General features: G+C 44.2%; 1 long non-coding RNA gene across 1 annotated transcript; it reads right to left on the bottom strand.

The window, feature by feature from the left end:
- Positions 1–20852: 20852 nt before the first annotated feature.
- On the bottom strand, positions 20853–23919 carry LOC123066431 (uncharacterized). The gene is made up of 8 exons (XR_006431334.1): positions 23668–23919; positions 22844–23566; positions 22348–22741; positions 22058–22252; positions 21845–21944; positions 21453–21745; positions 21267–21340; positions 20853–21172 (listed from the first exon to the last, which is right to left on the bottom strand). It is a non-coding gene; the product is annotated as an uncharacterized lncRNA (long non-coding RNA).
- Between the last annotated feature and the right edge of the window lie 1445 nt (positions 23920–25364).

The raw sequence follows: 25364 nt of genomic DNA, 5'->3' as shown, positions 1-25364 counted from the left end.
AATTCTATGTAGTACCTGGTATAGCGAAGAATTAATTAATATGACCTAAAATTATTCAAAATTCTCGATGGCGTCTTAAGCTGGTACATACATACATATGATTTTCTTAAGTGCTCGCTTAAGCTTTTTTTTATTCTGTACTGCATTTTCATAAAATAAAAAAAGCAACAAATACAACTTAAAATCATTACTTATTTCATCGGTCATTCTAGTATCAAGCCATATCCAGTTTGTCACGCCAATAAGGGGTATATTGTTCGCATAGGTTGGACTTTGGGTAGAAATTTTGATGAAGTAAACATACACCCATGCATGGGCTTCTTGTGTATAATGGCATTAATTAGATGCATGGCATTTCCCAAACCGGATGGCTTCAGGTTTGTTACGTCATCTGGCCGGTCGTATCATCTTTTTAGTTGGGCTGGCTGGCCGCATCTAATACGAATCCCTAGTGCTTGCCGTCTAGTTTTCTCACGCTGTATCGATCTGTCCTTGGCCTTGGTTTTGAGAGTCCTATGCATGTACCCTGCTGCAAGCTATTTTATCTCCTGTTGATTCCTTTCAAATTACTTCTTTTCCTTGTGAAAACTGAACGCTCCTTCCAAATTAATCTTTTATCTTGTCAAATCTGAACCGCTTCAATTAAGTGCCATATTTGTACGTGACAGTCCAATGTTAGTTTACGACAATATCTATATGTAACGTTACAATTTTAAATCTGAGCCGTTAATATAAGAAAATAGTGGCTAGGATAATTTAATCTATATGGATGAACGTGATGGCTTCTTTTATTTCTGTTTTAATTATATAATAGAAGATTTAACCTCTCGACAATAGGGTCGGTTGGAATTTCTGGTTCACATACCTCCTAGATAAAAATATCTATGTCAACTTGATGGGCATAATTTTTCATAAACACGAAATGCAACAACTAGTTTTAAAAGAGAATATACCACATCTAAATCATAACAAGGACAAGGGCCGACGGGGACGGATATCAAAACCATGGCACTATGTATAACAAACAACGTACGGGTAAGATAATTATATGAGTAACTATATATCCAAATCACACAAACATCAATTTGGTAATGTAAAACATTCATGAACAAGAGCCTCACCACAAGGTGGTGCCGGCGACGGGACGGTGCGGGCGATCGACGGTGGTTACGACGGAGATTTAGAAGGCACTAAGTAAACCACACCTACATATGCAAACTAAGTGTTATTTTTTACCTCAAAATGCATATAAATCAAATACTAGCACATATAATTCCTCCCAAATTACTAAACTCACAAATTAATCTCTATACAAAGCATTGCAAGAGCTAATCTAGCAGTGGGAGATGAAAGGACAAAGTTGCTAACCTTTGTGATCATTTGAATGGATGGGGGCCTTCAAATCTTGACAAATTTTGAGCAAAATTTGTGATGAGCTCGAGGAAGAGAGGGGAACAACAGAGGAAGTGAGGGGAAAGGGGAAGAACAGAGCGAGCTCGGGTGGATGAAGGGTTTATGTACGATGACCTTTAATACCGGTTCGTGCCACGAACCGGTACTACAGGTGCTGGAGGGGCCCCAGACTGACAACATCCTGCCACCACACTCTTTAGTACCGGTTCGTGGCATGAACCGGTGCTAAAGGTTCGCCACGAACCGGTACTAATGAGAGCGACCGGCTAGCCGTTGGAACTGGCACACGAACCGGTGCTAAAGGTTCGCCACGAACCGGTACTAATGAGAGCTGCCGGCTAGCCGTTGGAACCGGCACTAATGGACACATTAGTGCTGGCTCAAAATCAAACCGGCACTAATGTGTCTCAGATTTGACCCTTTTTCTACTAGTGTCTCTCGCACAAAATGACTGTGGCCACATCTCTAACATCCCGGCGGATCACGTCCGCCGGGGGAAGGGGTGGATGTTTAGTGTAGATGCGGTCGCCATTGCCGACAGCGAAAACTCACTGTCGGCCCGTCCCGATCAGGAGTGCCCGATGTTCTCTCTCACAAAGCCGGTGAGGTTGCCTTCATCCCTTGCTCACTGCCGCGACGTGGGCAGTTGCCGCCTCCTGCCGCCATCCTCTAGGTTGAGCTACGTCCCGACATCCCTCAGGCACAACTCCCTTTAAAGCCGTCTTGCACCACTGCTCCAGCTGCCCACATCACTCCATGTGGATATTTCTCTACTTATTTGCCCCGCACATACCTCTACTGGCTTCTACGTACTGTATTTGTGATGAGTTTATGTCTCATCAACTAGTCCTAGTAATCTTATTCTAATCACACTTCTTCAATTTCTTTGCCACAGGAATGCTCATCTCGATTTTGGTGAAACTGCACAAAATGATTCGATGGTCAAAGGGTTGCAAATTTCATTTCTTCGGAAGCTCCAACATTTCCAGCAAATTAAAGCCTGGTTAGGGTTTACGGTTCAAGGGCTAGGGACTGCATGGATCGTTTTTTTCTTTAGCTATCTCTGTTCCAAAATAAGTGTCAACTTTCTTCGTAGTACAACTTTGTACTAAAGTTTGCATAAAGTTGAGACACTTATTTTGGAACGGAGGGAGTACATATTGGCTATGATCTGTCAATCATTGAGATGCAATAGCATGCATGTTAGTCTCCTTTTTATTTGATGAAATGTTGCAACGGGCAACCTTGGACGCAAGATACATGAAACAAAAGCTGGAAGCTTCATAGCATTGTAAAAAATTATATCGCTGATAAATTACAATACGTACTATACTAGTACTATGTAAAGAGTTAGGTGTCGCACGGTGTCCAGAAAATATGGTGATAGTGTGAGGTGGGCCATGTAATCACTGAGCCTGCGTGTTTTCACTGCTCCCGCACTCCTCCACTGTAAGAATGGAGAAAAATTGTAATCTAGTAGTACCTCCTTTCGCCGAAAGCGTGGGACATCCAGCAGTCCTACCACCTCAGTAATAATGACAAATGAGCCGTCAAATCACATAGACCCAGCAGTAAGTTGGATGGCCGAAGCAACCATCACTCTTGAACCCGCTTCTCCCTTCAACGCAGGCGCCAGTGAGAGGTCGTGTCCGCTCTGCCCGGGCATGAATGCGGCACCGATTCTTTGGAGGACCGCTGACCGTTTCGGGCGGGAAGGGCGTGCGGGAGATGGAGGGGCTTTGGGTGGGACAGGCTGGTCAGGAGCGAGCATGGCAGCTGTCCGCATGTCCCAACCGGACGCCCGGAAACGAGAGGATGCACCAACTCTCGCGGCTAAATCGTACACTACACACCATCTCTCTGTAGGAGTAGGTCGACGTGTCGCTCTCTCTAACACACACATGCTGTTAAACACACACACACACACACACACACACATGCACACCCAGGTTCATAGAATAGGAATATCGTGCGAGTGCGAAGCCACATGAAGTGAGATACAAATGGAGTACGTACAAGAAGAGAAGAGGTGACGAATATTCCATAAAACCTGGACTGAGAAGTAGTACCCCCTCCGTCTAGGTGTTAAGTCATCTTATGAAGAAGGATCGACATTGGTACTAAGAGCATAAGTTTTGTATTTATTTCTAAGCCTTCTCACAACTTTGTCTTCAGCTCCCCTGTAATTTTATTTGTCCAACTATTAACTTTGATTAAAAAATGGTGTGGACTAAAAACCCGGATGGACGTAGTAGCCCTCCATTTTTATTTACTCCGCATATTAGATTTGATTGAAGTCAAACATTGTAAAGTTTGACCAAGTTTAGGCTGAACACAACAAACCATAATTATTGAGAGAGGGCAAACTGTACATACTCTCAAACCTTTCCGATAGTTGAAATTAAAATTCTTTATTTGTACACACTCTCACACGTTTCCGATAATTTGGCGTATGTGTGGTTGTTCACTTAAGGGAGGGTAGTGTACCGCACGTGAAGGATAGGAAGTACGACCAGGACGCGTGGATCGTTAGTTCATCAGAAGTAGTAGTTTTCTTCACTGGTACGTTAAATAAAGAGTTTCGTTTCATACTTGCACAATTTAAAATGATTGTTATGGAGAGAATAAGAAAATCACTCCATTATATATTAGTAGTATACACGAGTACTATATGGACGCAGCTTCATTGACTTAGTGCACCTGCCTTTGGGTTTATGACAGGTGGGCCCAAAATGTGGCTGGCCCACCTGTCATACAGCCAAAAGCAGGTGTAGTTAAGGCACCGGAGCTCAGTCCATACTAGAGTATATATGTAGTACTATATAAGCTAGAGTCTCAGCGCTTGTTCGCTAGGGTTTGCACTCTCCACACTCTCGCTGCACTACACACACACACACACACACACACACACACACACACATATATATATATATATATATATATATACATATATCTATATAGACACACACACACATGATGGAGGCACAATGTTCCTTTGCTAGGGTTTGCTATATACATAGTCTCTCACCCTCTTCACCAGATCTAAACAAGACTGTGTTGGCCTATTGTCTCTCTCCCCCCCATCATAGCTGGTGAAGGAGGCATTCGGATCCCGTCGCACCGGGAAGGGGAGGAGGTGTAGTGTTCACTCTATCGCCTTCAACGAGGGAGGCAATCCACTGCCGGCTGCGCTGTTCTCTTTCACCCAGCGCCTATGCGGGAGGGCCACCAACCCCTTCTTCCTCGCTGTCGTACGTAGTGTGGACTGATCCAGCCTCTCACCACACGCCTTGCAACATCCCGATGACCCTAAGGTATAAGTTTCTTTGAAACCGTCATTGCTCTAGCTGCATGCAGATCTTTTTTGATTCTGTAGTCGAATCTAGGTCTTGGTTCAAAGAGGAAAGAAGGGTGCGGTGGGGTTGATCATGAATCTAGGACGTGGTTCAATGAGGAAAGGAGGGAGGGAAAATAGTATAGACTGGCTATCCAGCTGGTTTGTTGGTCGAAAAGGGAAAAGGGGGTAACCCAGTACACACATCTGTAAGGAACCGATCTCTTTGTTGAAAAGGGAAAGAAACTGGGGGCCGGGTAGTTTGTGCAGGACTAGATTTGCTGCCCTCACATATGAAAAAGGTTGAAAGAGAACAAATATGGGACCAACGCAGATATGTTGCTTGGCTACATACTCTGCATCACCCATTTATACATGTGGAGGCACATGGTGCTGGCATGTCCCATGTCCCATACAACTATTTTGTTGTTGTTAATCTAAGAATGCCGCTGGAAAATTGAAGAATGCCACTATTAAAAGTAAAATGCATTTTTAACGAATGTTGATTTAAGAGAATGCCTGTTAATATGAATCAATGCAACAGTTTTTGAAATGTTACTGTCCTACTTTGTTTTCCATCAAGATAAGTTACTTCCTCTGTCCCATAATATAAGAACGTTTTTTAAATTACACTAGTGTCAAAAACGTTCTTATATTATGGGACGGAGGGAGTAGATGCTTATTTTTGTCGTCGTATGTTTCATCCTCCTTTATTGGCCAGTAATTGATTCCTTTTTGCCTCTGTTAAAGCAGGGATGTCTATTCAACTTGTTGCTATGGTGAACTTAAATATCACATCGGCAACTTTGCTCATTTGGTTGAACTACACAAAAAGAGATTGGATTTCCTATTCGTGTTGGCAGATTCATAGGTGATCTTATTAGCGTGATGAAAGTCAGTACACGCCTTCATCCACATGATCGTGCAATGTGCTTTGAGATTCTATGATACTTGTATTGGTACTGTTTTAGGAGGATCTTGTGCCTTCATCCTCCTTTATTGGCCAGTAATTGATTCCTTTTTTCCCTCTATTAAAACATGGATATCTATTCAACTTGTTGCTATTGCGACATTTTGCTTCGCTACACGAAATACTTATGTTTTAAGAGTGTTTTCTGCAGTTCAACTTGAATGTCGCACCGGCGACTTTGCTTAATTTTGGTGGAACTGCACAAAAGGAGATCGAGATTTGTTTCAAGTCTTCCTCGCAAGTTGTTTCAAATCTTGGTCTCATCCACATGATGGTGCAGTGTGCTTTGAGATGTTGTGCTACTTGTACTGGTACTGTTTTGGATAAATGTTGAATTAAAGCTATTGAACTGCTATCTTTTACCATTAAGTGAGCAAAAATTGTTCCAACCCAAACATGATGCTTGTTGCTTTCTTACACAAAACTCTACATGACCCCCTTTATAAGTAGATGGAAGCACATGGTGTTGTTGCGCCCACTCTCTCATGGAACTGTTTATGCTTTTTGTTAATCTAATGCCTCTGCTAAAATTAAGAAATGCCACTCTCAGAATTAACTAGTGAATCTTATTTCGAAACTGTAACACTTGTTAGGGATCGGCGGGAGTACCATTTCTGTTAGGGATCGGCCGGAGTACATGTTTAAGAAATGTATTGTTGAGATAATGTCTCTGTTAATATATCAGTTACAGTGTTTTACAAGTGGTACTATATATCATGCTTTGCAGTTCTTTCTACATGTTTAACCAAGGTATTGTTAAGATAATGTCTTTGTTAATATGAATCAGTCGCATTGTTTTAGGAATGGTACTTTTCTGCTTTGTCATTTTTATTCATGTTGAAACAAGGCATTGTTAAGATAATGTCTCCGTTAATATGAATGAATCACACTGTTTGAGAATTGCTACTCTCCTGCTTTGTTTCCCATTAAGATAAGGTAGTTATTTTTTCTTCTGGGAGTATAAGTCATCAATCATTATTTCTCAGTAATTTTTCCCTTATACCTATTGTTGCATACAGGGATATCAAGGGGCTGTTTGGTTCTTGCCTGTGTGAGCCTTGCCAATCGGTTTTATTTCAACTTTGATTTTAGTTGAACTACACAAAAGGAGCCAATGTGTTTAAGGCAAAATGTTGCATTATTGGGCCCAGTTGGTCTTTCCACTTTGCAGAAAGAAGTAGTCACTGTTTGCGCTACATTACACAAGGAATGATCGAGAAGCTTTACAGAGTATTAGTAGACGCTGGTGACATGACTAGTTTGCTTAGAGCATTGGCAACTCAACAACACGTGGAGTGCAAAATTCACTCCAGAATTAAAGGTATGAACAAGTCAGATGTTGACGCAGCTGTAATAAACAAAGTCAGTATCGGCATTCATCCACATGTTCAAGGGAAAGAACTCTGTCCAGGAGAATACTACATTTAAGAAGGGTAAGAAGAAAGACAAAAAGAGAGATGGCTGCTTTACTTGTGGTTCAGAGGAACACTGGGCAAACAAGTGCCCAAACAAGTACAAGAACCCAGGGCAGGACACCAAGTCTGTCAATGTCACTTTAAGCAACAATGATGGGGCATCTGGGTATGGTAATCTGTTTAACGTACTTTCATTTTGTCAGTCCACCGATAGGTGGGTTGACACTGGGGCCAATATTCATGTGTGTGCTGATGTGTCTTTGTTTTCTTACAGCATATAAATACAAAATCCATAGGGATGCTCAGCTTGATTTTAGTGGAACTGCACAAGATGTTGAGATGGTTCGTGTCCTCCATAATACTTCATCATGCACAATACATCGAATGGTTCTCTAATCATTCGTTGTCACCTTGAGCCACAGGAGTATCAGCTGACAAACTGATGAAAAACCCTGCCCGTTCCACAATCATAGGCATTACATATTTTGAATGGGAAAAGCTTGTCAAAGTTTAATCATTGATGTTTAAGAAGACATTAGTTTAATATATTGGAATTGGAAAACCTTGTCAAATTTTTCTCATTGATGTTAGCCAGAAGACATGCATTTGATATTTTTTAGTGGGACGCCCTTTGCCGTGAGCAGCGTCGATCGTTTTTTCCTATTCCTATGTTCATTTTAGAAGTAAATAGTTACTCTGCTGAGATGCATAGTCACATGAATGTTGACTTATATAAGGTATTTTAAGAGTTTGTTCTGAATATTGTCTATGTAATGCCAGGCCTTATGTTTTTGATAGCAAAGTTGAGCTTGGAATGTTGTGGCATGCGAGATCACAAGCTGTTCACCATGCCTCCTGCGAATAATGCTTCGTATTGTTTTGCATGTTAAGAAGATCATCCACTTTTGTTGTTTCTGTGCTTAAGAAGTTCATCTTCTTATGTTTCATTCATAGCCTATACGACAACTCGGGTAGGTTAGAGGTGAAACCATATGATCTTCTGACTAACTCATCATCTTAGGACGTGATTGGATCGTCGTTTTCCAACAAAAACCTCTTGTAAAACTCACGCTTGTAAATAAAAGTAGATGGTCTCGGGCGAAGCGCTTGGTTGGTCGATTTCAACTAGTAAAATATACACTGGTCTCTCAAATTACATGCGTAACCTGCCGGTTTTACTTACAGACCTCGGGCCCTCGGTTTCATTACGTCTGTATTTTACGCGTTGTTTCCGATGACGAGTAAATTACACTTGTATCTTAATGCAAGTGTGAAATAAACCAGAGCTCCCAAGCGCGGCCTTACCGTTTCATGTCGTCTCACTCTCTCAAAGGTGTTCATAGGTGTCCGACGAACCTGGCTTCCTGAATGAGCAACGGGTGCTATATCAGACGATCCGTAGGGCCCGCGAGGCTCTCTCCGTCGTCCTTCGAGTTGTTGCGCTCGCCGTGGCGCAGAGTATTGTCAACATGGTCAACGAACATGAGGATTCAGACCCACTAGAGCCATAGCCATACGTACGCAAGTGCCTCCTTATTATGTACAACTATATTTTTTTGCTTCCTCCTGGTTTCCTGATATCACTGTCCCACACCATTGTCAACCTATGTAGTCAATAAACGAGAGAATTGCACAAGGAGCAACCGACAGCTGGGACCAAGCAGCTCGAGCAGTATTTGTGTTTTTGAGGTGTGACCACTTCAGAGTTTTTCATGAGCGATGTTTTCATTGATGTTTAGAGGAGAGCAGGCTATTAACTAGGCGGGCTATGGCCCATCTAGCCCAGGCCAGATATCCAGCCCAGATATTAATTATTTTCAAGCTGAAAATGGCTAGCCCAGCTAAACTTTTTTAGGAATAACCAGGCAAGATCAACTTGTTATTCTCCGCCCCGTTGGGCTGCAAATCTTTCCTAGGAGGGATGCAATTATAAAAATTGTGCTTAACAGGAAAATGAGCTTTAAGAAATAATAAATGGGATGTAATTATAAAAACTAGGCAGTAACTATAGAAATGCACCAAACACGTAATTAGTTTATAAAATATTATTTTTGGATTTTGAAATTTTTAATATCATTAATTGTTGCACGCCTAATCTTTCGTTGGATTTTTACGTATTACAAATTTATATTGAAATTGTATTTAATCTGACTAGAAATTTCGGGATAAAAATATTTTGGATCCCATCAAAATGTGGGAAATTTTATTGAATTTTGTTTTGAACAGTTGGTTGAAATTATTAATCGTTGTCCTAGCTAGAAAATGGGTTGTTCTTTTAACAAACTGTAAATGGGTTGTAGTAAATTCCATTAGAATTCAAAAATGGGTTGTACATTCTTACAAATCGCAAATGGGCTATAAATTCTCTACCACACACTTGTGGGCCTACTAAGTTGACGTGTCCCCTAAAAAAAGTAAGTTGACGCGTATGCAAGGCTTTGTCAACTTATAGTCAACACACGGTTCTAGCAGCAGTGGTTGTTGAATGTCCATCCAACAGATGTTGTGCTTCTTCTTCAATCTCGGATATTCTAGCTTCAGCCGCCCAAAAAATTATTCCCCCCCCCCTAACATCTGGGGCGCACTGTTTCGGAGCCTGACTTGTGGGCCTACTAAGTTGACGGGGATGGAGGGCTTTGTCAACTTAGTCAATATGAACGGTTCTAGCTCCAGTGATCGTACGATGTCCATCCAACTGCCGTCATGCTTCTTAAACCTCTGGTCTTCTTGCTCCAGCCGCCCAAAGCAGCGCTAGTCGTGGCGCCTGCTCCTACCTTCCATGGCCGGCTGTGCTGCCGCGGAGGCCTCACCGCCCCCTACTATTCCCACCGCTGGCCAGGCCATCCCTCCACTCAGCCACACCCCTTGTTATTCTGCGGTGACGACATCCTCATACCGAAGCCGAACCAGTGAACCCTTGTACTCCTATCCGCGTGGGCATCTACTGCCACATCTTCCTCGGCTCCGTGTCGTCCTCTTCGTAGGCCTCGCCGTCGTCCACCGCCCTGGTGCTCTCGGTGCGGCGTGGTCAACATGGTCAAGGAACGATTTCCATCGAAAGAGTGCTGTACGCGGCGAGGCTGACAGCTGGGTCCACGGCCGCAGCAAGGAAGTGCCTCCTTATTATGCAGAAAAAAATGATTCCTCCACCTGACAGCAGGGACCCACCGAACGGGCCACCATATTTCATGAAAAAAATGTTTCCTCCCTGACTGCTAGGACCCACCAGCTACATCTTTGCATGCAAGGAAGTGCGTCGGGGCAAAAAAACAATTCGCCCCCCTGACTGCTGGGACCCACCAGCTACATCTTCATACGCAAGGAAGTACCTGACAGTCGGGACCCACCTGGTCGAAGTGTACGTAGCGTTTTCATTCTGGTCGCAAACATGTACGTACATACTGGTCGATGTAGAGGCGTGCACGTGTCATAGTAGAGGCACGTACGTGTCGTAGCAGAGGCGCGCACGTAGCATGTACACATACGTACAGCGGTCAGGGTGCAAGAAAGTAAATACGGCCACGTACGTACATACGGGCGGGGTCTCGATCGCCTACTCGCGCATACGTACGGCCAGGGCTCGTGTACATGGCTGGGTCAGAACAGAGAAACTGCGTCGTCGTTGTGTTCAAGGGGAGCCAACCGGCTGGGTCGGAACAGAATGCATCGTCGTGTTCATCAGGAGGGCTTAGACGGAACAACCGATGGAAACAAGGCCTGGCGTACCGCAGAATGGAGGAAATGACCTTGTGTTCGACCGGCCATGGTCGAAACACGATCCTGTTCATCGGGAGGGGTCTGGCCTACCGCAAAACAGAGGAAACGAACTTCTGTTGGACCTCCTACAGTCGAAACAGGGTCTTGTTGACTGGGAGGGGTGTGGTGTACCGCAAAACAGAGGAAACGAACTTGTGTTGGCGCCCTATGGTCGAAACCAGGGTCCTGTTCATCGGGAGGGGTGTGGCATACCGCAAAATGGGTCTCCACGGGATACTGCTCCTCTCCACCGTCGACCTCCTCCAGCCTCCACCTGCGACTGTTCATCCACAGGCTCCTGTTCATCCAGCCTCCACTGCGCGCTACTCCACCGGCTACTGTTCAACCAGCCCTCTCCACGGGGTCCTGTTCAACCACCCCTCCATGGGCTACTGTTCATCCAGCCCTCCATCGGCTACTGTTCAACCAGCCCTCCATGGGGTCCTGTTCATCCAGCCCTCCACGAGGTCCTGTTCATCCACCCCCAACCGGCTCGATCGGGGTCCTCTTCATCCAGCAGCAATGACCTTTACTACCACGGGGTCCTGTTCATCCAACCCCCCACCGGAAACTGTTCATCCATCCCCCTAACAATGCTCACTATTCATCGAGAGGCAGCATCGATCGACTTCAGTTAGCAGCAGTAGTGAAGGAATCACTCGATCGGGTTCAGTTAACAGCCATCGATCGATCGCTCGGGTTCAGTAACGCATAGCCTGCAGTGCAATCGCTCGGGTTCAGTAGGCAAACGCCTCGCTCGGATTCAGTTAGATCCCAACGCCTCACATCCACACACGTGTGTGTACGAGAGAAACATGCAAACCTCCGTGCAACGCTCGGCTCCGACCACCCACCTAAACCGGGAACACCCCGATATTTTCCTCGCCCTCGCTTCTATCATGATTTTTTTCATCACGGACGACCCAAAGAATGTCATGCAGCTGCGTCTCCGATCCGCCCAGGACAAAAAGCCCATTTTCTGTCATGATTTTTTATCTTAGAAGTAGGAGCCCACCACATCTATGATGGTACCGGGTTTTGTCACAATTATCGTCATAGAAGTGTCATAAGCATGAAAGAAAAAAAATTCGTTCGGCCCAAAATGTCACGGATGTGTCTTTTTTTGTAGTGAATAATGTTATATGATACACATCAACCAACTCTAACGTCACCTAGATAATCCAATATCACCACAAGTATCCGTGAGTTGATTATACGATATGCATCAAACAACTCTGATTCATAATATTCAATCTAACACAAAGAACTTCAAAGAGTGCCCCCAAAGTTTCTAAGGGAGAAAGTAGGACGAAAACGTGCATCAACCCCTATGCATAGATTACCCCAATGTCACCTTAGGAATCCCGAGTTGAGCGCCAAAACATATATCAAGTGAATCAATAGAACACCCCATTGTCACCACGGGTATTCAAATGCAAGACATACATCAAGTGTTCTCAAATCCAACAAGTATTCAATCCGATAATAGTGAAATCACAAAGGTAAAAACTGAATTCATCACAACAAGATAGAGAGGGAGAAACACCATATGATCCAACTATATTGACAAAGTTCGCGGTACATCAAGATCGTGCCAAATCAAGAACACGAGAGAGAGAGAGAGAGAGAGAGAGAGAGAGAGAGAACACATAGCTACTGGTACATACCCTCAGCCCCATGGGTGAACTACTCCCTCCTTGTCATGGTAACCACCGGGATGATGAAAATGACCTCTGGTGATGATTTCTCCCTCTGGCAGGGTGCTGGAACAGGGTCCCAAATTGGTATTTTGGGAAATTTGAATTAATTTAAAGAAGGAAAAATAAAAACATAGACAATAAAAGAAAAGGCAAAAGGCAAAAAAGGAGGGGGGCGCCACCCCCCACACATGGGTCGGCCCGTCAACCCGGGAGGTGGAGTTGTACGCTTGACAAAAAGGGAGAGAAAAAAACGAGTGGAACCATGGATCGAAGCTTGGTCCCCTGCGTGAAGGAGGGAGGCTTCAGCTACCGCGGTTCAACTGTGCTTGCGATATTTTAGGGCATCACCGTGTAAAAGAACCGATCCTGGTGTGTCTTTGATAGAAAAAAATCAAAACATTTTCTTCACTTATGAATGGCATAGTGGGTAATTTATGACAACTTTGGGAGTAATTTTAGGCTTGACGGGCAAAAGCGCTAATGGCTTTATTATTACTAGCAAAAGAGCCCGTGCGTTGAGATAGGAGAATTCTTTCTCATAATCTACAATGGCCATGCTCATATTTTGCTATATCATAGAGATACACTATCACTCTCGATTTCTTGAAATCATGAACATTTTTTTAAACTCGTGAACATTTTTCCAATTCATAAACACTTCTACAAATTTTCAAAGATTTTCTAAAATCAAGAACATTTTTTTAACTCATGAACATTTATATTATTTGCAAGCATTTTTGTAAAATTCTGAACATTTTTTTAGCAATTTTCTTGAACCATTGAACATTTCTAGAATGAACGAACATTGGTGGAACAATTTTCTAAATTAACTTACATTTTTTTATCTAGCAAACATTTTTTGAAATGTATGATAATTTTTTGAACACTCAAACATTTTATGAACGAATAAACAGTTTCGTATGTCATGAACAATTTTTGAATATTTAGGATATGTTTCCATTCAAGAACATTTTTTGCTTGGCAAAATTTTATTCAATTTCATTAACATTTTTTAATAATTTTTTTTCAGAAAATAATGAACATTTGTTTATTTCCTGAACATTTATTTTCATAATCTCCCCCATTTTTTGAATAAGCAAATGTTTTATAAATGAACGAATATTTTTTGTATCCACAAACATTTTATGATTTTAAAATTTTCTTTAATTTTTTTTTATTTGTGAACTTTTTGTCAATCCCAAATTATTTAAAGTAGAAGAAAACAAAAAACAAAATTTCAAACCAAATTTAGGAAAAAGGGATGCCCAGACATGGGCCGACCCAACGGGTGCGCTGAATTTGTTTGTTCAATTTCGTTAACATTTCTTTTAATATATGAACTTTTGGAAAAATCATGAACATTTTTTTATTTCCCAATCTTTTTTGCAGAATTTCAAACATTTTTTACAAAAGCATGAATGTTTTATGAAACACAAACAATTTATTATTTATTAAATGTTTTACGTCAAATTCTTATAATTTTCATTTATGAAACTATTTTGAAGTTCCAAATTATTTAAAGTAGAAAAAACAAAAATAAAAATGAAAAGAAAAAATAAAAACCAAATTTAGAAATGAGGCCGCCCAAACGGGTGCACTGCATTTTCTCCCAGCACGCAGAGCGCAGTATAGGAGGTCCCTACTGCATGGGCCGGCCTAGGCGGGGATTCCTCTGTATGAAATGTCCTGTATTAAATGTTTTTTATCAATTAGTAGCACATTTGCTCGTGCGTTGCAACGGAAGAGATAATTGACGTGTACACTGAAATATCCATCAACACGGCCCAACAACATTCAAATTATGCCCGGCCACGACAGAGAGGACACACTAATGCCTAGCAGAATTCATGTTAGTAGTCCATTAAGAAGCATGCTATGCTACACAGACAATAATTTTGGTACAGTTTGTGTACGGCGATTATGATCTTAAGGAGCCTAATTTTCAAAAAAAAAAATCATACCAAGGCATTATTTGTAAGCTGCATCAATGTTTGGAATTAGTACCAAGTCATGAGAAAATTCTCAGTAAAAGGATTCTCTCCTTCATTTTTTCTCGAATCTTCTGTTCTTATCCCCACCGATCACTCATTTTATTCTCTCCTTTCTTTATTACTCCTATACACACATTGAAACCAATCATTCATACTCCCTCTGATCCATATAGGCTCTCCTAACATACTTCATATAAAAATTGTACTGTGTGTTAGCATTTTCCAAAATACGTCATTGCAATTAATTAGGTTAATTAAAGTTATGCCTTAAATAAAATCTTAAAGTTATTAACAGAAACAAATAATAGCACGGTTGGAAACTATGCAATTTTTCTGATAAAAATACATATACAATTATTTTAATCCGAGTTACGGTCGCAAAGCTATAGCATCATGTTTACCCTATTCTTTTTAAATAATAAAAGGTCAGGGACCTAAATGGGCCGAAACAGTGCGAACTGGACAAACGCGGAATCTAACCATCGTCCAGGAGCGTAAGATAGTGGTTACCACAATTGGGCCGAAGCCCAACAGAGAAAGGGCACTTAATGTTGGACCGTGGGTTACTTAAAGAAAAAAACATCATGGGATTTTTTGTAAAACTTAAACATATGACGACGGATGGATAGAAAAATTGCGTACTTTATTAGTAGGTAGGTATAGATAGATGACATTGGTGGTTAATATTTGCAACTTTAGGAGCAATTTATATAGATATATAGATTAGGTATAGATACGGCGTGTCACATCAGCGCTCATCTACCTCAACATACTTGGCTCACTGCTCTACTCAACGCACTGAGCTCTCTGAAGCAGCGCATCTACCTCCAGCTATACGTATATTCTATAACTCCGACAAAACCGTGTGCGATATGACACAATATACTCCAATGTACTGAGTAACCGTTATATATATACCGTAGATTCTCTCACGGTTAGCATAACACCCATCTAAATTAAGAAAAGCATCAAATTTAGCAACGACAAGATAAGCATAAGCTCATTTAATATTGGTAGAACCCTCATCTTTTACAGAGCATCCATTCAGTGGCGGAGCTACAAAGAAAATTCGGGGCGGGCCAAGTTAAAAGAAAACACACACATAAAAATCAACTCAAGCAAAGGATGATGAGTTGCTGCTCAAAAGTCTTCCTAAACTTCATATGTGATCACGTCATCTCCTTTTCTATTGAAAACCAAATATCGGCGTTGATTAGGCTTGTTATCCATGGCAATTGCGTAGTGATGTGCCTGTGCAGCAGTGCTCAACTGCTCATCCCCCGGCTGGCCGCTGCTACCTGCCCGCCTGGGATATGGGCTCGAACCTGCTACTCGTTGTGATGGTGAGACTGGCAGGTGGCAGCTTGACCTTCACGGCTCCGGGCCACCACTCTCTGGAGGGGATAAGCGCCCTAGCCGTCATAGACAGAAGAGGGAAAGAGAAACCCTTTGAACTTGTAATGTTGAAACTTGTATTAATAACATTATGCAATCTATGGAAAATATATGGAACATAGAGGTTTATCTCCTAGTCAGGTATCTTTTCAAAACCTGGTTCTTTCTCTCTCCATTACACATTTGTGTTTTAATAAATCTATAGCATAAACCAGGAGAAAGTTCCTCGAATCTGTGTTGGCCACATGGTTCAACTTTCGGCCCGGCGACGGCGAGCATTTCTCATCTGCTCCACTGGAATGGATCAAGGTCGACTCAGCCGGCCAGGGAACATGCATACATAATATCCATGAGGATTCTTATGGCTCAGATCGCATCCCACCCCGTCGGCGCGCCACAGTAGGAGTGAATGAATAAGCAAGAGGATACGATAACGCGAATATGTGCCACCATGCACTCGAATCACCAAGCATACGTGCACACATCTATTATATGTTTTTTAACCCATTTAGCAGTATATCTATATCTTTCCCTAATAATAAAGTATGGATTGACTCCGTGGGTTCACCGTCATAATACACTTCTTTCCGCGATTTTACGTTTTTAGTTTGAACTAGGAAAATGGCCCGTGCGATGCAACGGGGTAAAAATTCGGTCAAAAGCTACACGGTGTGTTGGTTTCATGGCTCAAGGGCTTTTTAATCCCGGACGGAGGTTGTATTTGCGAGAATTGATCAAAAGACAATGGTAGCAAATAGCTAGGCGCCCGTGGTTGCAACAGTAGAAAGAATTGATGTGTATTTAAATTTAGTGAGAGCTCCATGTCCATCAACATCTTGGTTCTAGGTTCTGCACAGGTTCTATGTCCATCCCAAGGGCGCTACAAATATATTATCATGCACAACCGATAATCCCATTTTAATTACAATTGACACCACCATGATATCACTATGACCAGCGCTAGGCGCAATCCGGAAGTAGAAAGGAAAAAAAGAAAGAAAAATAGGGTCCGCAATTGTATAATCGGTCTGCGTGTAGCCGTTATTCGCTATCTATCTCACACATTTGTCGTTCCACATCTATCCTCACGTGCCTCGTTGTTGTAGCTGGCTCGCCGACACCGAAGCTGCTACAACCCCTTGTCGCAGCCGGCTCGCGGTCAGCCACCACTGGCATATTAATTTGCTGAGACTTGGGAGTCTAGACTTTAATTATTGCGGGATGATAATCGGTTTTATGTCGGTTTTATCTTCTCAGGAGCAAGCGAAGTATAGTTTATACTCAACATTTTGACATTCAGCATGTATGTACTACAATTTCAAAAGGGCAATAATACCCAATGCATTGCCCTTCATGAATTATCTTGGTCTGTTCTCATCGATGATCTGCTAGCAACCCCATTTTAATTCGGTGCCTAGGTACTATTTTATTCGGCATTGGTGGTTAAAACATTTCAGTACCGGTGCATAAAATACGGTATTTTGAAGGAAAAGAAGGCTTGTGTATATTCAAGTTGCTAATTCCCATGAACAGCCACGCGGCAAGGAGAGTTCGCGTGTGGTTGGGTATAGGATAGAAAGAAACTACTGGACCAATTGGCCTAGGCGGTGGTGTGGGACCCAGTGGACGCCATGTGTAACTCGCGCGAGATCTCTCGCCTGCTCGACCGGCATGGAGCCACCGGATCGATCGCTCAGTCTTATCTCTAACGCAGCGTTGCAGCCCCTCTCTCGTTTCTACCCCGTTTCTTTTCCCCTTCGCTAATTAGCCCCTCTCCAACTCCAGCAGCCAGCCTCACCGCGACTCCCTTCTCTGGAGAAAACAAAAATTAGAGAGAGAAGAAGAAGGGAAAAGCTAGAGAAAGGAGGAGAGGGGCGGCAGCTGGGCTTGGCCTGCTTCAGGTGGATCGTGGCACAGAGGAGAGCTCCTTCTCCTCCTTTCTCTAGCTTTTCCCTTCTTCTTCTTCTCTCTCTAATTTTTGTTTTCTCCAGAGAAGGGAGTCGCCATGGAACCCGTAGCACCCCCGCCGCCCTGGAGCTTCGCCCCGCCTCTGGCTGTCTCTCCGTCAGGCTCGTGCTCCTCCGCCTCGATTCGTCCACCCCGCCGCTGGATCCACGTCAGAGCAGATGGATCCGCCTCCTCTCGCCTGGCCTGCCGTGGGAGCTCGCCCACGAAGCCGGCATTCATCTCCTACTCATCAGGCTGCCTTGGAGCTCTCCCCGCCTCCGGCCGCCTCTCCGTCCATGGGAGCTCCCCGCGAAGCCGTGTTCATATCCTACTCATCAGGCTGCTGGGTGCTCGCTACCTCGGCTGGTTTGCACGCACCACACAAAGACAGGTGCCGACACCGGAGCAGCAGAAACACAGGCATCCCACCGCGACGGTGCAGGGGGGTTGCGGCAGCTAGTCCAGCGTGGCGCGGAGGCCGGCGGCGACGACCTCGTGGCTCTTGGCGATGCCTAGCCATGCCTGGCCCACTGCCGGAGCCTCTCCTCCAGTTCGCCGTTGCGGTAGCGCCCGCACTCCAGTTCAGCCACTACCGCCTGAAGCCGTCCGCCGCAGCACGCTCCACAGCAGCCAACACCGCCGGCACGCCGGGACGCCTCACCCTAAGAGATCACGCCGGCCGCCTTATCCTTCTCCTCCGCGACGCCTCGGTCCGCCGTGCCCTCCAACGCCCGCCGTGACGCCTCGGTCCTCCGCGCTCTACAACGCCTGCCGTGACGCCTCGCCCCATTCCTGGGCTCGCGCGGTGCGGACGCCCTCCGCGACACATTCCCCTGCCTTGGCTTCTGCGGCGTCGACGCCGGCGGCAAGCGGCGGGGCGTGCCGGGCGGTACAGTAGAGGCAGGAATGGATAAGGGTCTCTTTGGTTCAAAGGATTTTCATAGTATCTTTGATGATAGAATCCTTAGGAATTTTTCCTACGTCGGTCGTTTGATTCGTAGGATTGTATCCTGTAGGATTTTTTCCTAAGGATTCATTTGTACTACATTTCACAGGAATTCTAACATCCACTTCAACCTCTTGGAAGAAATCCTTTGTTTTTCCCATGACACAATCAAACAAACTCAAATCCTATAGGGATCCAGTGGACATGCCATTCCAATCCTAAGTTTTTCCTACTCCTGTGTTTTTACAATCCTATGAATCAAAGAGGCCCTAAGTGGTGGAGGTAGCCGGTGGTGGCAGGGTTTTTTTTTGCAAAAAAACGAAACGTTTTCCATTATTACCCACATTACATGTAGGACTGCGGGTTAATTTCTCAGAAACAGGAGGACTTTTTTGCAAAAAGCCTGACGGACGACAGAAACCCACTGTGCTTTATTATTAGGTAGAGATTTGAAACATATTCAAGATGATACTAATTTTTGGTACTATTCATGTGGCCCGCCACGCACGACTTTCCGTCCGGAGCGATGAGACTCGAATGAAGCCTACCTGATGGAAAGCCGCACGCAGCTTGGGCTGTGGGCCAACTAATCTAGCCAAGATAAAGGGCCTGGCGAAAATATTCGATGCTACTTGGAATTGAAATCACGACCTCATTTTCTCCTAGCTATTGTCGGCACCAACTGAGCTGGCTCGATGCTTTGCTAAGAAGAAAAGTTTGTTTCATGTATTATTAATCCCACCTCGCGTCCTTAAATCCAATGCTACTAATTTATATAGGTGTTTCAATGGTTATCAAGGAGCTGTCTCAGAATCAATAAGCAAAGGCTGAGAAAAGGAAGCAAGTCATACATGCATGCAGCGGAGGCGCTAGGCGTCGGAGCGGCGTGCTCGATCTTGTAGAGGACGCGGCGACGACAGGGGTGAAAGAAGAAAAGAAGAACAGGAAGTGGGAAAGAGGAAGGAGGAGAAGGCAGGGGTGACGCATCGATCCGTAGCGCACCGATCTAAACGGCGGGGGGCGCTCGGGCGTGAGGGTCGGACAGGAGGTGCTCGGGCGCTGGCTGCGCTGCTCGGCAGTAGAGAAAGCTAGAGCAAGGAAGAAGCTAGAAGGTTGTTACTATGTTCATTTTCTTCCTAGAGAATAGGGTAGAGCTTTGAAACGTGGCCTCACTACAATGACTAGGCGTACACGTGGCCGGCCGGCCATAACTACAATGAGGCGTACGGGGTCTCTGCCTCTTTGGCGGCGACGGTTTACTCGAGACAATAGAGAAAATAGTTCATTCTTTGTTTAAAGTGGAAGGAGAGAGAAAACATAGAAAAATAAATCTGTTGCAGCGAGCTTGAAATTGATGAACATATGAGATGCGTGCGTGCAGTTCTGGTCTCTTAACATGTGTGTCTTTTTTAAAGAAAGAGCCTATCCGACGTCTACATAAAATGCTTGTCTTTGGATCAAGTCCAAATTATAAAAAAAAACAAGAATATAACCTTGCAAACCAAACAGCCAATCTTATCTAAAAAAATAACATAGCAAAAAACAGCTGGGAGTGGAGTTTTGGCTCCCGGGTCCAGATGAACCCGAAATCTCTGCCACTCGTAGATGCGTCGTGATCTGTGCCAGACGTCACTGTCACAGCAATACAGTAATCTAAAATGGAGCATACGGAGGCCTGGCTGCTGTACGTACAGACGGCGGGCGTTGCAGCATTTGACGGACGTCTCCTGGATAACGACTGGGACGCACATGTACTCTGCAGGCCTGGTACAGGTATTTGCTTTCGACGTCGCCAGCCGTTTGCCTTGCCCACTTGTAAGGTGAAAAAAAAAATCGTTTCGAGGGAGGGTCGGGCGGGTGAGGGTGGTTCTCCTGCTTGGTTTCGTCTGACAGAGACAAGGATTTTCTTTCCTCAGCAACAAGGACGTGTGTATGTACGCTCATATGCTGATAAGTTCCCCAAAAATGGTTAAACCGAGTGGTGATGAAGGATGATAGCGACCAAAAAACATATTCACTACAGAGATGTTGTCTGCTTGGTTGCCCTGGTACTGGGACTTGTACGATAATAAGTATTCTGTTTGAAGGTACAACATAGCTGGGTGGGTTGCAAAAGTCATCTCATATGGAGAAAGACATGAAGCGTGTTGTGGCTGACACGTAAAATGGCTTGCGTTCAGAGGGTGTCTTCAAAACCATCGCTAGGAGCATGAACTGACCATATTGCATCGGCTGGCAAAGAACTGTCGGCCTGAAGCTTCATCACGTCTTGCAGAATGGATTTCTTAGTTTTCGCCAGGTTAATCTGAGAAAATGTGATGATTGACATTGTGAGAAATGTGCTTTCCAAGAGTATTTGAGGGCGAATAAATGGTTTAGTCTGTTCAAATTCCTATTACCTTGGTGATAGGCATTCGTAGCTTCTCAACATCATGGTGCCTGGTGATGTGCATAACACAAATACCTGTTTCCTCTGAAAAAATTATTATCGTAATTAGTACGAGTCACTGTGTTGGTCATGACCATGATAGGGATAAGGAGAACAATTAAGAAACATGCTTAAAATGATAGGGAAAATTACTAACCTGGTGATTTAGGTATCCATGATACGGGGGAAAACAGTGGACCAGTTATCCTTGGGTGTTGGCCACCCAGCATGTAAGTTGTTTAGGCAGCCGAACAATGCATCGTGGAGGCGAGACGTGATAAGCTCGTGTCTAGCCTGCTCATCCTGGTTGCATCCATTTGGCCCAGATGAGGGTCATATACTTGTATAACCCTTGTAAGCATGTTCCTTTTGTACAAGGGCCCATCCGTCGCGTTTTCCCTACCATTGTCCCAAATGTACAGGGCCCATCCGTCATGCTGGGATGTAGAACTACAATGGAGTAAGATGGCAAGCTATCAAAAAGCTGTGTTTCAGCCACACATAAAAACTGGGAGAGTGCGAGCAAGATGACGAAGGGATAATTATTACCAGCCGGCATGCCTCAATTGCAGGCTGGACCGTTTGCCCCAATGAATTGATTCCGAATCTCTAGAAAATCAGAAATGCTTGTGCCTTATAGAGCGAGCATCTGAAAAAAATTAAGAGGGAGGAGTTTTAGAATTAGGTAACTGGTCCAAATTGATTATATAGATGGCTGGTTTGGCTTTGATTAGGTGCTGAGAAGAAAACAATTTATCTTACCGAGAAATCAAACTCTAGTATGTGACGGTGATTCAGATATGGCAAAGCGTGGTTTGACTCCAGATCGACCTGGTTCTGCCGCCACAAAATGTTACACCCTAGTTCATGATCGAGCATGTCATTGCCGACTAGCTGATCCATGATGTCCTTCCCGCTAACTCGTACGAACTGTGGAGCATTGTGTACTATCCAGTTCTTGGGAAAAAAAGTCATAACCAGTAAATTTCTTATGGTGATGCAGTGCAGCATGCCATTTATTTAAATAGTGGAGAATGATAATATATGCAAACCTGGCAAGGTGGTGTGCAGACAGCGATTGGAAGTGGGATTCAAGAAGTTCAACAGTAGTAGTTGATGTTGGAACGACTGGCCGGCCTGCGAACCATGGGTTGGTGGCATAACTCCTTGATGATACATACTTCCTCTTCGGTATGTTGATGCGGTTGACAACAAAAATTACTGTCGAAGGATCACCCTTCTGGCAGTCGGCGTACATATCCCTAACTGAAACTGATATGCACCATGCATAGTGCTGGACAGTAGATCAAATTGATTCAGTTGTCCGAGCATCACTTACAGATTCCTTGCTAGGGCTTTTGGAGGCCTTGGTTTCCTGAGGGCGGGAAGTGGAGCCGGATTGCCTCATCCATTTAGCCGGTTTATGTTTATTAGAAGAGCGCTCTCCTGCACATCATTAATATAGAAAGTGAGAGAAAGTAAAATGATTAATAGTTTAGGGAAAATAGATGATGGCCATGAAGAGATGATCTGACAAAGATATGTTACCTTCACAATCAGACAATTTCAAGCCTCACGCCATGGATTTTGCTAGAAACTGGGGTTCGGTACAATGGCTTGTAGAGTAGAACTGGGTGGATTAGCTGGGTGAGGTTCGGTAGATGTTGCATTGTTATCTATCATTTTCAGGGGGACAGTCAGAGTAAGCCCTCGCCACACAGCATGTGCACTTGGATGCAAAGTGTTGCCATCAGCTTGTCTGTGAAGTTGATCATGTCGGTGTGTATGTTATGGCGCGCAGTGGTGACATGGCGGGTTGCTTGTGCATTCTGTTCACATAGAAAGGACCGCCGCGTTTGCCGCCTCATTGATGTTACCATCCGGACCGAGCACATCTCTGTTGCCAGACCGTATGCCGAACATCATGGCGACATCTGCAGCACTGAAAATGTAGTATTTTTTTTGTTATTGATGACCACTGCTCAGGGACGAACATCTACCTTACTCATGCACCAGGAGCTCAGCCTGAGATTTAATTTCTGGATCATTGGGAGTTCAAGCATCCCACCAAAACCTATTTCTTTCACTAACAGCATTTGTACTCACTAAACCCGTTCATTACAGTCACAACATGCCTGACAGAGCTTCTGGATGTTGTATTTGGGGGCAGACCATCTGAGCGACTAGCTGTGCCAGCAGCCGTGCTGGATCTGGTGGGGTGATCTGCCTATCGCTAATATCGTCACGGCTAGTGTAGTCGGACATGGTTCTCTGGGAATGAGATGAACAGATGATGTGGGTGAGTAAGACTGGTGCATCGAGATCTAGCTACAAAGTTGGGGGTAGAAAAATGGTGGTCCGCACATGATTACCTGATGGATAGCTCAGCCGCTGAAAGAATCAGCAACAATGGCCTAGTCCAGAAGAGCGGCGGCGGTGGACTGGGGATGGCTTAGATCCATGAGGGCCACAGACGAAGGTGAGGGCTTGTGCGCCGCAAAAAGGGCAGGGGATAAGCGGAAGGGGTGCCGGCGTCGGCCTACGCTTGGTGGCGGAGGACGACGACTCCATTGCCGTGCCGAGGGAGAGGGGAGGAAAGTGAGGTACTGGTGGAAGAACCGAGGAAGACGATGGGTAGGTTGGGGATGGGGGATCCGGCCATAAATATCTACCGCCTGTTTGGTAAATACTTGGGCATGAGAATGGGAGTTTGCATCAGGGTGTTTATGAAGGAATTAGTCATGAGAAGTTGATTTTTACTCTCATTCTCTTGTTTGGTATATGGTGGGAATTAGCACGGGATAAAACTCTGCTCACAAATTAACAGGATACCCCCTGGGAAGAAATAGGTGGGAATTGGCTTCCTCAACTCTCATTCCCCTTCCCACTTAAACTCCCATTCCCTCTAATCAAACAGTGGACTTTTAATCTCCTTACCCCTCAACTCCCATTCCCCATCTCTAATTCCCCCGAACCAAACGCGCTGCTAGGGGATGACGGCGGCCGTTGGTCCACCTCCGTCCCAGCCCATCTGTACTATAGCGGCGTTACGAAGCCACTTCCAGTCCGTACGTCTGATAGGTGGGCCAGGCCTGGTACTATTTAATCAAAATACGACAGTGAATACAGGCCTGTGTGGGAATTGCAAAGCAGAGGTGCGGTCCAGATAGCAGGAGCATCTGGACCCGGGAGCCGAATTGCTTTTCCGAAAACGGCTTGCACTCGAATATTTAAAAACCCTCGCAAAAAAGAATATTTTTAAAAAAATTCTCTATAAAAAATTCCCATTCAATGCACCACTACTCTTTCATCTGATGATAGTGCGAAGCTGAAGGAGGTGCCGTCGAAGTACATGAATGCGGCTTCATAATAAAATTTTAATTGTGGATGCAAAAACCTTACCATCATCGACGAGAGGACGACGTTGCGAACATTAAAAGTGCCAACATGAATAAATGACTCACTAGATAAATGCGACGATTTTTTTCAAAGCATGATATGCATTTCTTTTATACCTCGACATGCAATGGGTATTTGGTGGACACCTCAATTTTCTTCCCGGTTGCAACGCACGGGCATATGTGCTATCATGAATAAACGAAATTTTATATTTAAAAGAGACCGTAAAATTGATGTTGATCCCTGGTGACTAATGGTGTACAAATAAAGGGGGACTTTAATTGGGTTGCAGTTGGATTAAATCCGTCATGCAGCGATGGTGGGCTAGCAAAAGCAAAATTCATAACAACGCAGAGGAGGTGATGCTTCTAAGTTCATAACACTGCAGTTCCTAGACTTATTTTAGCAGTTTTTGATCATTATTGATATTCGGCCCGTCGAGGACGTGAATGTTTGGGCTACACCTTCCAGGTTGCTATCATAGGATTGTGGCGATCTCATCATGGTTAAATTCTTACTCCAAATAAAGAGTTGTCGACCATTATCCGAAGACATACAGTGTATATACTGTAAACCGATGAGGCATTGTAGGAGACGAGGAGCGGCTCACAGTTTCCACAATCGACATGCCCGACTAGCTCGTCGCCACTCATGAAACACATATGCATGG

This window comes from Triticum aestivum, chromosome 3B (genome assembly GCF_018294505.1).
Source record: "Triticum aestivum cultivar Chinese Spring chromosome 3B, IWGSC CS RefSeq v2.1, whole genome shotgun sequence".
Taxonomy (NCBI): domain Eukaryota; kingdom Viridiplantae; phylum Streptophyta; class Magnoliopsida; order Poales; family Poaceae; genus Triticum; species Triticum aestivum.
This window is presented reverse-complemented; position numbering and strand designations above follow the sequence as displayed.